At 44.0% G+C, this 11719-nt stretch overlaps 1 long non-coding RNA gene across 1 annotated transcript; it reads left to right on the top strand.

The window, feature by feature from the left end:
* The first annotated feature begins 586 nt into the window (after positions 1 to 586).
* Positions 587 to 11024, top strand: LOC134334699 (uncharacterized). Its single transcript, XR_010015514.1, has 3 exons — positions 587 to 1094; positions 5265 to 5314; positions 10796 to 11024. It is a non-coding gene; the product is annotated as an uncharacterized LOC134334699 (long non-coding RNA).
* The last annotated feature ends 695 nt before the right edge of the window (positions 11025 to 11719 follow it).

The following is an 11719-nucleotide window of genomic DNA, read 5'->3' as shown; positions in this document are numbered from 1 at the left end:
CTAAAATATATGCAGTTCCATGAGATCATGGAACGTAATAACAGGTTTCCCTATACACCATTATGGGAACAAATACCTTGAAACTCATTGCCTTTAAAACTCGACGCCACTCCCAGAACCAACTGACGTCCAGTTACAAGGTCCCGCTGTATTTGGTTTTAAAATAATGCAGAATTTATCAGCAGTACTATTCTGCTACTCCTTCGGTAAGGTAGTTTAAGTAATTGGAGTTACTGAGAATGACTAATCAAAAGCATTCCATCCCAGCTAGAGCTGAATAAATCAACAGTGGTGCACAGATGAAGATGTTACAGATGTTGCTGAATGAGATAGAGACTGACACGATAGAAGAAAACAGAGAACAGACTGAGATAAAGTAGCACCGCTAAGGAAGGGCAGCCCGGTCCATCCTCGTGCTGGACACGGCTGCTCCGGGGGAACCTGTGCTGACAGGCTTTGACAGACCACGTTAACACAATAGCTAGCCGTGGCTTTGACAATGGCTGTCCTCCTCCCACTGTACCCCGGCCCCTAGAACCTTGGTTTCTTTACTCTGACATCCGCATTCATCCAGACAGACAGACGGAGTGAACGTGGACAAAAGCAAGCGGACAGGCAAGAGCGCGAGGAAAGAAGAAAGATGGTAAAAAAAAAAGACAGATGAACAATGGGGCAGGATGGACAGAGCGCGCTCACCTTTTGTCCCATCTCTCCACTTTTATTTATTTACGGTCTCATTACTGCAGCTTTCTTTTTTAGCAATCCATGAAGTTTAAGCAAGAGAGAGAGAGAGGGAGAAAAAGAGAGCTCGCTGAGAGAGAGAGAAATCAACATGGCTTTACCGCTTTCTCTAGCTCTCTTCTCCTTTCTGAGTTTCGGACAGCTCGGTGCTCCCGCAGTGCTCCCACTTGGTCAGGTCTGGACTCGCCGTGCCGTTAGAGAACAGACGGGTGGTGCGGAGAGGCTGCTGCTGCTGCTGCTGCTGTGCAGGACGTCGGCTGTTTGCTCTGAGATTTAGGAACCTCTCTTACACACAGTTGCAGCACAATGACTTTCTAAACCCCCACCCCCTAAAAGCATATTCAAATGAAAAAGTAAGTGTATAAAGTTGTAACAACTGTGTGTGTGCGTGTGTGTCTGTGTATGTGTGTGTGTGTATGCTCAGACATGAAGGGAGTGTGTGTGCACGCAGGAGGGTTGCTGGGTGTACTTCACACTTTTCACTACATTAATGAGTGTACGTCCTCACATAGCCGACTTCCTCACATTCATGCAGTTCCTTCTGATTAAACCGCACGTCTCTGTGAGAGAGAGGGACAGCGGCAAGTCTGAATGCACCATACGGCCAAAAGTACGCGGACACCTGACCAGAGCGGAGGCTGTTATAGCTGTAAACGATTACCCAACCCCAATCTGGATTCATTTAATATGGAACTGGCTTCTCATTTTTGCTTTCTCAGACTCCACTTTTCCAAGGGGGCATTCCAAAAGGATTTGAAGTGTGTCTGTGGGGATTTGTGCTCATGTGGTTAGACACTGATGTTGAACAAAACAGTTTGTTTAGAAATCAAGGTTGTAATTCATCCCAAAGGTGCTTAGTAAGAGATTACATCAGGTTTTTGTTTTTTTACTTTTATTCAAGTGACCCACATTTTATCCATGTTTTTACCAAATGGTGGCAATCTGGTCCCACTGTGGTTTACAAAATGTATTGTCAAGCCTCCACAAGGGGGTTGTTTATATATATATATATATATATATATATATATATATTATATATATACAGTGTATCACAAAAGTGAGTACACCCCTGACATTTCTGCAGATATTTAAGTATATCTTTTCATGGGACAACACTGACAAAATGACACTTTGACACAATGAAAAGTAGTCTGTGTGCAGCTTATATAACAGTGTAAATTTATTCTTCCCTCAAAATAACTCAATATACAGCCATTAATGTCTAAACCACCGGCAACAAAAGTGAGTACACCCCTAAGAGACTACACCCCTAAATGTCCAAATTGAGCACTGCTTGTCATTTTCCCTCCAAAATGTCATGTGATTTGTTAGTGTTACTAGGTCTCAGGTGTGCATAGGGAGCAGGTGTGTTCAATTTAGTAGTACAGCTCTCACACTCTCTCATACTGGTCACTGAAAGTTCCAACATGGCACCTCATGGCAAAGAACTCTCTGAGGATCCTAAAAGACGAATTGTTGCGCTACATGAAGATGGCCAAGGCTACAAGAAGATTGCCAACACCCTGAAACTGGGCTGCAGCACAGTGGCCAAGATCATCCAGCGTTTTAAAAGAGCAGGGTCCACTCAGAACAGACCTCGCGTTGGTCGTCCAAAGAAGCTGAGTGCACGTGCTCAGCGTCACATCCAACTGCTGTCTTTGAAAGATAGGCGCAGGAGTGCTGTCAGCATTGCTGCAGAGATTGAAAAGGTGGGGGGTCAGCCTGTCAGTGCTCAGACCATACGCCGCACACTACATCAAATTGGTCTGCATGGCTGTCACCTCAGAAGGAAGCCTCTTCTGAAGTCTCTACACAAGAAAGCCTGCAAACAGTTTGCTGAAGACATGTCAACAAAGGACATGGATTACTGGAACCATGTCCTATGGTCTGATGAGACCAAGATTAATTTGTTTGGTTCAGATGGTCTCAAGCATGTGTGGCGGCAATCAGGTGAGGAGTACAAAGATAAGTGTGTCATGCCTACAGTCAAGCATGGTGGTGGGAATGCCATGGTCTGGGGCTGCATGAGTGCAGCAGGTGTTGGGGAGTTACATTTCATTGAGGGACACATGAACTCCAATATGTACTGTGAAATACTGAAGCAGAGCATGATCCCCTCCCTCCGGAAACTGGGTCGCAGGGCAGTGTTCCAGCATGATAATGACCCCAAACACACCTCTAAGACGACCACTGCTTTATTGAAGAGGCTGAGGGTAAAGGTGATGGACTGGCCAAGCATGTCTCCAGACCTAAACCCAATAGAAAATCTTTGGGGCATCCTCAAGCGGAAGGTGGAGGAGCGCAAAGTCTCGAATATCCGCCAGCTCCGTGATGTCGTCATGGAGGAGTGGAAAAGCATTCCAGTGGCAACCTGTGAAGCTCTGGTAAACTCCATGCCCAGGAGAGTTAAGGCAGTTCTGGGAAATAATGATGGCCACACAAAATATTGACACTTCAGGAACTTTCACTAAGGGGTGTACTCACTTTTGTTGCCGGTGGTTTAGACATTAATGGCTGTATATTGAGTTATTTTGAGGGAAGAATAAATTTACACTGTTATATAAGCTGCACACAGACTACTTTTCATTGTGTCAAAGTGTCATTTTGTCAGTGTTGTCCCATGAAAAGATATACTTAAATATCTGCAGAAATGTGAGGGGTGTACTCACTTTTGTGATACACTGTATATATATATATATATATACAGTGTATCACAAAAGTGAGTACACCCCTCACATTTCTGCAAATATTTCATTATATCTTTTCATGGGACAACACTATAGACATGAAACTTGGATATAACTTAGAGTAGTCAGTGTACAACTTGTATAGCAGTGTAGATTTACTGTCTTCTGAAAATAACTCAACACACAGCCATTAATGTCTAAATGGCTGGCAACATAAGTGAGTACACCCCACAGTGAACATGTCCAAATTGTGCCCAAAGTGTCAATATTTTGTGTGACCACCATTATTATCCAGCACTGCCTTAACCCTCCTGGGCATGGAATTCACCAGAGCTGCACAGGTTGCTACTGGAATCCTCTTCCACTCCTCCATGATGACATCACGGAGCTGGTGGATGTTAGACACCTTGAACTCCTCCACCTTCCACTTGAGGATGCGACACAGGTGCTCAATTAGGTTTAGTCCATCACCTTTACCTTCAGCTTCCTCAGCAAGGCAGTTGTCATCTTGGAGGTTGTGTTTGGGGTCGTTATCCTGTTGGAAAACTGCCATGAGGCCCAGTTTTCGAAGGGAGGGGATCATGCTCTGTTTCAGAATGTCACAGTACATGTTGGAATTCATGTTTCCCTCAATGAACTGCAGCTCCCCAGTGCCAGCAACACTCATGCAGCCCAATACCATGATGCTACCACCACCATGCTTGACTGTAGGCAAGGTACAGTTGTCTTGGTACTTCTCACCAGGGCACCGCCACACATGCTGGACACCTTCTGAGCCAAACAAGTTTATCTTGGTCTCGTCAGACCACAGGGCATTCCAGTAATCCATGTTCTTGGACTGCTTGTCTTCAGCAAACTGTTTGCGGGCTTTCTTGTGCGTCAGCTTCCTTCTGGGATGACGACCATGCAGACCGAGTTGATGCAGTGTGCGGCGTATGGTCTGAGCACTGACAGGCTGACCTCCCAAGTCTTCAACCTCTGCAGCAATGCTGGCAGCACTCATGTGTCTATTTTTTAAAGCCAACCTCTGGATATGACGCCGAACACGTGGACTCAACTTCTTTGGTCGACCCTGGCGAAGCCTGTTCCGAGTGGAACCTGTCCTGGAAAACCGCTGTATGACCTTGGCCACCATGCTGTAGCTCAGTTTCAGGGTGTTAGCAATCTTTTTATAGCCCAGGCCATCTTTGTGGAGAGCAACAATTCTATTTCTCACATCCTCAGAGAATTCTTTGCCATGAGGTGCCATGTTGAATATCCAGTGGCCAGTATGAGAGAATTGTACCCAAAACACCAAATTTAACAGCCCTGCTCCCCATTTACACCTGGGACCTTGACACATGACACCAGGGAGGGACAATGACACATTTGGGCACAATTTGGACATGTTCACTGTGGGGTGTACTCACTTATGTTGCCAGCTATTTAGACATTAATGGCTGTGTGTTGAGTTATTTTCAGAAGACAGTAAATCTACACTGCTATACAAGCTGTACACTGACTACTCTAAGTTATATCCAAGTTTCATGTCTATAGTGTTGTCCCATGAAAAGATATAATGAAATATTTGCAGAAATGTGAGGGGTGTACTCACTTTTGTGATACACTGTATATATATATATACGGGCCTTCCTCAAACTGTGGTTACAAACATAGATGCATATAAGGGCTGAAACACCTGAACTCCTTGTTAAAAGGGCGTCTTTTAAACATATTTTTGGACTTCTAGAGTATTTACAGTCGACCAAAGCCTGACAACATCAGCAAGTGATTAAAATGAACACGTTGTATGAACCCACTCATTTATTAATGATTCCATTTGTTCTTATCTTCTAGCTCACAGTGCTGACAAAGAAAAGGACGCCTGCCTGCTTCTAACGGCTGAGGTAAGACAGGAAGCCGAGAGGAAACAAGCTGTACAGCACCAGTCAGGACAGAAACTGAACAAAAACTAGAAGCTCAACAGAGCTATCGTACAGCCGAATCCAAAAATAAAGATAAGCATACGCAGAGAAATGAATTACCCCCTAAACATATCATTTTATCATTTTCAAGCAGTTCTGAGTTACGTAACTGAGACCATTTAGACGTGATTAATGATTTTTATAATGAGAATTTGTGTTGAGCCGGCAGCATCAACACGGTAATTGGATTAGCCTTTTTTTTTTTTAAACAGTCTGCCACCACAAATTGCGTGTGGGCTCGGTAATGACAGAGTGCTCAGAAATGAAATACAACAAAAGAACACGTATCAAAGTAAAATCCTAAATGTGAAAAAATAATAAGGAGAAGTTCCCTGCAGGAGGAGTGCAGCTTGAGCTTTCGCTTGTACTAGATGTATTATTTATACCTCCCCGTGGTGCTGTCTCGCTGGCAAATTGAGATGTACGTCTGATCTGGGTCTCCCACGCGCTGCTCACTGGAACCGTCTGGCTTGGCCTACTTGTTTTACCAGTATCGAAATCCACCAATTCTTGCAAAATTTAATTTAATATGAATTTTATTTTTCATATATAGCAAAACATCAGCTTAATCAAAGCTGAGTAACATTACATTTACGTTTGTAATTAAACACCACTCATGTGGCTAAAGCGCGGTGGCTAAGTAGGTAGCACTGTCGCCTCACAGCAAGAAGGTCCTGGGTTCGATCTCCAGGCGGTTCGGGTCCTTTCTGTGTGGAGTTTGCATGTTCTCCCCGTGTCAGCGTGGGTTTCCTCCGGGAGCTCCGTTTCCTTCCACAGTCCAAAAACATGCAAGTGTGGTGAATTGGAGATACAAAATTGTCCATGACTGTGTTTAATATAACCTTGTGAACTGATGAACCTTGTGTAACGAGTAACTACCGTTTCTGTCATGAATGTAACCAAAGTGTAAAACATGACGTTAAAATCCTAATAAACAAACACATATGGGGAAAAAAGTGAATCACACACAGCAATGTTACTTAAACTTAAACACACATTCCAACGTACACCAGACATCTTTCAGACCTGCATATTATGCAGCCTGCGCCATCATGTCATCTCATTTTATTATTCACACATTAGTGCAAATCAAATCTAATCACATCAGCTGTCATACAAGAACTGATTTCTTTGCTGGGTTGAAAATAGATTACAATTAATAAACTGCTTTAGTACTACAAGGCACTTAAATTATATACGCTGTAAATCGAACACAGTTTGTATGACCTTATGACTTGCTAATGTGGACAACATATGAACAGTACAATACACATACAAGCAAATTTTAAAGCTTTAAAACATATTTCAGATAAAAGAAACATGCTTCTTTAGTGTTCTAAGAAGACTCACTTAATGTTCTCCTATAATGGAACAGAGAATATATGAGCACTCTTTAATACTCTATCTTTTGCAGCCTATTGCTTAAGACGAGAGGTGGGTTTGAGTGGTGACACGTTAGTCCACCAGTGCTGAGATCTCGAGCCCTCGAGTTCGAATCTCAGCTCTGCTATTAGCCAGCTGGCTGCCTGTATGGACACGTGATTGGCTGTGTGTCTTTTGGGAAGGAATGATGGCTGAAACAGGATTCCTCGTCGCAGGTGTAAGTGACCGGTTGGGGTATTGTGGGGGCATCTGACCACGGATGACAGTGCATGCGAGACTCTGTCCGGCGTGTGAAAAGAAGCGATCCGCTGATCACGTGTCAAAAGGGGCACATGACAGTCTTGGCTTTCTTTAATTAAGAATAACAACTTTTGTAAGCATTTTATTATGTACAAATCGCTGTAGTACCTGATACGTACGCTAACTCACTAGCAGTAGGCGAGACAGGTGCTGGAGTCTCATGAGCTGGATGCTTAGGCTTTGTTGGACTTACAAACTTAAGGCATTGGGGGGCATCTGACCACGATTGGCAGTGCATGTCTCTATGCATGTGATACTGCACTGTGTGAGGATCCGCCCCTTGCAGGTGAAAAGAAGTGATCCATTGCTCCCATGTCAAAGGGGGCTCTCCTTGATCAGGGGGTAGGGTATTAACAGAGACAAGAGAGAGGGAGATAAGCTCTAACCATTGGTCAGCCATGACTGAATTGGGTGCAAAAAAGGGGACAAAAATTAAAAAACAGAAAATAATAACATTTTGCAGGGTGAAAAACTGGCTAAGCACTCACTACATTCTTACTACCATCACAACTTTGTTTTTTTAATTGCTTCTACTAAGTTGAGATAAGTTCCAACCGACCACGACTGAACTGGGTGCAAAAATGTGAGGAAAAACAATATGTGGTAAATTCCTGCTACCATTCACTTCAATTTACTTCAAACAAGCACTTAGAGGGAGGGAAAGATCTTTCTTTAGGTTTTGATGAAGTAATAACTTTCACTACACGTACCACCGAGCCCCAGGACCAGTCTGGACTTGCCTCACACCTGGTGTTGTGCACCTATAGCTAGATTAAAGCAATGGCATTAGCTCTCCCCAGTGTCTGAGAGATAGCTGGTGCAGTCGTCCTTGCTAAGACTCGATTTCCTCTCTGGAAGATTTAAAAAGCGTATCCTTCCTGATGCACTTTGATCTGGAGCCGTGCCACATCTGACAGTGAAGGGCTGTGTGTCAGGGAAAAGTCAAGCTCAAAACAAAGAGACGTGCAGCGAAAAGCAGGAAGGCTGTAGCCAGCTGTAGCCAGCGTTAGCCAGTGGCGTTTCCACCGGCCGAGCTTCCACTTCAGCTGATGCCCGTGCCCTCGGTGGTCAAAGAACATCTGCATGCAGATATCCTCACCGGCTTTTGTAGTGCGCAAGGACGTGTGATCCACAAAACAAAGGAAGATGCTCAGATCTGAGGGGAAAACCCTGACATTTATAAACACGGGCCTGTTGATTCAGCTTTCAGAGTTCATCACTCAGCAGCAGGGCTAGGCAGCAGGGCTGGGCAGCAGGGGTGCAGGGCTTTCAGCAGGAGTATTTAAAATAATATTCTTGCATTTTTCAACCAAACCCAGTGCTGTCCAATAATTCAGACTCCTGTTGACCATGTGGGTAGTGTTTCTCCAGAACGTCCTTTCTTTTTTTAGGTTTTCAGGCTTCTTAATGGCTTGTTTATTGTTCATATTGTATCCATCCACCAGTCCAAAAATGACATTTTAGAGAGAATCCAGCCAAATTTCACAAAATGATTCATGAATGGGGTGGCATCGTGGCTTAGTGGGTAGCACTGTCACTTCACAGCAAGTAGGTCCCGGGTTCAATTCCCAGGTAGAGCTGCCCAGGTCCTTTCCAGGTGGAGTTTGCATGTTCTTCCTGTGTCTGTGTGGGTTTCCTTTTCTGTATGTGTTTGCCCTGTGATGGACTGGTGACCTGTCTGGGGTGTTTCCTGCCTTTCGCCCAGTGAATCAGACCCAACACGACCCTTAATAGAATGAAGCAGCGGTAAAACAGTCAATGAATTAGTTAATTCATTAATTAATTCATGATAGGGTGTAAATGTTGGGTAAAATTCATCACGAAAGCCTTAATTATGTGTGATTATATTTAGTTTCTTTTCCAGTCTAATATAATTGATCAAAATCTTTATCTGTGGTAATTATCTCTATTCTACAGATGTCATAGATAGTTATTAGGTTAGAGTTAAAAGGCTGTGTGATTCTATATTGCACTAGCAAGATACCACACATTACACATGCTATGGTGGAGTCCGGAGTGTGGATTTTATGAAGAATGTCAAACTTTAGGCCTAACCAGTTAGATTTGTATTTCCAGTGTTTATGGTTGTCTTCTCATGCTTCCTATAATAAGTCTGCAAGTAAGCTCTAGATACAAGGAGTCAGGAGAGCAAACAGTGAAGGCAATAAACATACCGAGTGATTTACTGTACTCTATGCAAATGCAATTATCCTGAACCTCACAGTCATCTTAAAATATCCTGTCCATCCCGAACACGTCATAAAACACTCGATACGAGTACTTGTGGCGGCGATAAGATGGTGGAGCAAAGAGACGTAATTACAAGAAGAATAAAGACTCTAGAAGTACGTCTGACTTATCTGGGTATACTCAGCACAAGAGAGTCGTTTAGCTATGAGGCCCTTAGAAAAAGACAGAAAGACTAAGTTAGAACAAAGAGTGAGAGATTAAGGAGTAAGTAATAATAATTCATCACACTAGAAAAAGTATTTGCACAGTGCACAACTGTGGGTGGTGGATCATTCTCAGCACAGCAGTGACACCGTCATGGTGGTGGTGTGTTAGTGTGTGTTGTGCTGGTATGAGTGGATCAGATGCAGCAGCGCTGCTGGAGTTTTTAAACACCTCACTGTCCCTGCTGGACTGAGAATAGTCCACCAACCAAAAACATCCAGCCAGCAGCAACAATGACCATCTCAAACAGCAGCAATAGATGAGCGATCGTCTCTGACTTTACATCTACAAGGCGGACTAACCAGTTAGGAGTGTCTAATAGAGTGGACAGTGAGTGGACATGAAATTTTAAAACTCCAGCAGCGCTGCTGTGTCTGATCCACTCATACCAGCACAACACACACTAACACACCACCACCATGTCAGTGTCACTGCAGTGCTGAGAATGACCCACCACCTAAATAATACCTGCTCTGTAGTGGTCCTGTGGGGGTCCTGACCATTGAAGAACAGGGTGAAAGCAGGTAAAAAAGGTATGTAGAGAAATAGATAGACTACAGTCAGTAATTGTAGAACTACAAAGTGCTTCTATATGGTAAGTGGAGCTGATAAAATGGACAGTGAGTGTAGAAACAAGGAGGTGGTTTTAATGTTATGGCTGATCGGTAAACCTCCACCATCCTACAGATCAGCATGTTCTAAACAATATACTTTACTAGTCTATTAATTTATTAGTTCATGTTGTAAGGACTTTTGAACAGCAGAATCCTCTCATCCTAGCGTGGCAAGACTGTTGAGTTCGGTCAGTGGGGAAATCAATCCACGTGCGGCTAAAGCGTGGTGAGGCGTGGTGTGGCGTGGTGTTGAGAGCAGCTGTGGAGGGGCCTGGCCTTAGGGATGACTGCAGTCATTCCTCAACTCCCTCCGAGACACATTCAGGCCTCACGCCCCGTGACAAAACAAATAAGATCTGTAATGACTGGAGCTTGGCCAGGTTTCGGAGCTAAAGGGAGAAATAATAAATAAATCTTCCTCCATAAGACTATTAGCTATTAGTGAGCCGAGAGCCGTATACACCCCCTACCTGCTTCAGGCAGCGCACTGGCAAATTAAATTACTGTCTGAAATGGAGCAACGATAGCCCACTGGCCAATCACGCAGTATGACGAGACGAGAAGGAGGTTCTGCTGATCCGCAGTATATTTGTTCTCTTGCCAAACACACAGCATGTGCTGCCTTATAATTACTTCCATATTTATCCCATAGGTGCAGGCCAGCCACTACAGGCCAGACTCCACACTTTCTCCAGGCGGCGACCAGAACTATTAAGCATTTGTAGAGTGTGTAACATCTGTCGATGAATCTGGGGAGTGTAAGTGGAAAAGAATTCAGTAGGGAAATGACAGCTTTGCCACTGCAGCAGACGTTTACAATTTGCACCAGAAGTGAGGCGTGGTAATGAATAAAGTGGGGCTGAAATAAAGGAGGGTAAAAGCCTTGGCAACGGTGATAATGTTTTCTTTGTTTATAGACATGAAACAGTTACAATTTGTGTTGCACTGCAAATATTTTTTTACAAATTAACCCCATCAATCCTGTTCATACATCAGTCATTGGATGGATGGATGGATGGATGGATGGAGGGATGGATGGATGGAGGGATAGATGGATGGATGGATGGATGGATGGATGGATGGATGGATGGATGGATGGATGGAGGGATGGTTGGATGGATGGATGGAGGGATGGATGGATGGATGGATGGATAAAGGGATGGATGGATGGATGAAGGGATGGATGGATGAAGGGATGGATGGATGGATGAAGGGATGGATGGATGGATAGCATTTGTAGGTATAAAATCACTGACTGACTAATCTACACCGTCCATTAAAGAAAAGTGAAAAAAAATACGCTCAGCTCTGCCATCCGGCTGGGCAGGGCAGCTACGGTATATAAACAACGTTTGTCTGTTGTTCATACAGGGTTAGGGAGCCAGAGAGGGACCTCATAACTAATGCAATTACGACTTCTGTTGGTTGGTTGATGGTGTCTGCACAGAGTAGAGGAATAATGCTGAACAGGGTGTGGCTCCCCGGACACAAAGCTGATCGGATATTAACTCGGCTGGTGCAGGTGAAAAGATGCAGTCGGCTACTGCTTACGTATCGGAGAGGTGTGTCAGTTCGC

The sequence above is a fragment of the Trichomycterus rosablanca genome, chromosome 20, assembly GCF_030014385.1.
Source record: "Trichomycterus rosablanca isolate fTriRos1 chromosome 20, fTriRos1.hap1, whole genome shotgun sequence".
In the NCBI taxonomy this organism is placed as follows: Eukaryota; Metazoa; Chordata; class Actinopteri; order Siluriformes; family Trichomycteridae; genus Trichomycterus; species Trichomycterus rosablanca.
The sequence above is the reverse complement of the archived record's forward strand: the minus strand, read 5'-3'. Positions and strand labels throughout refer to the sequence as shown.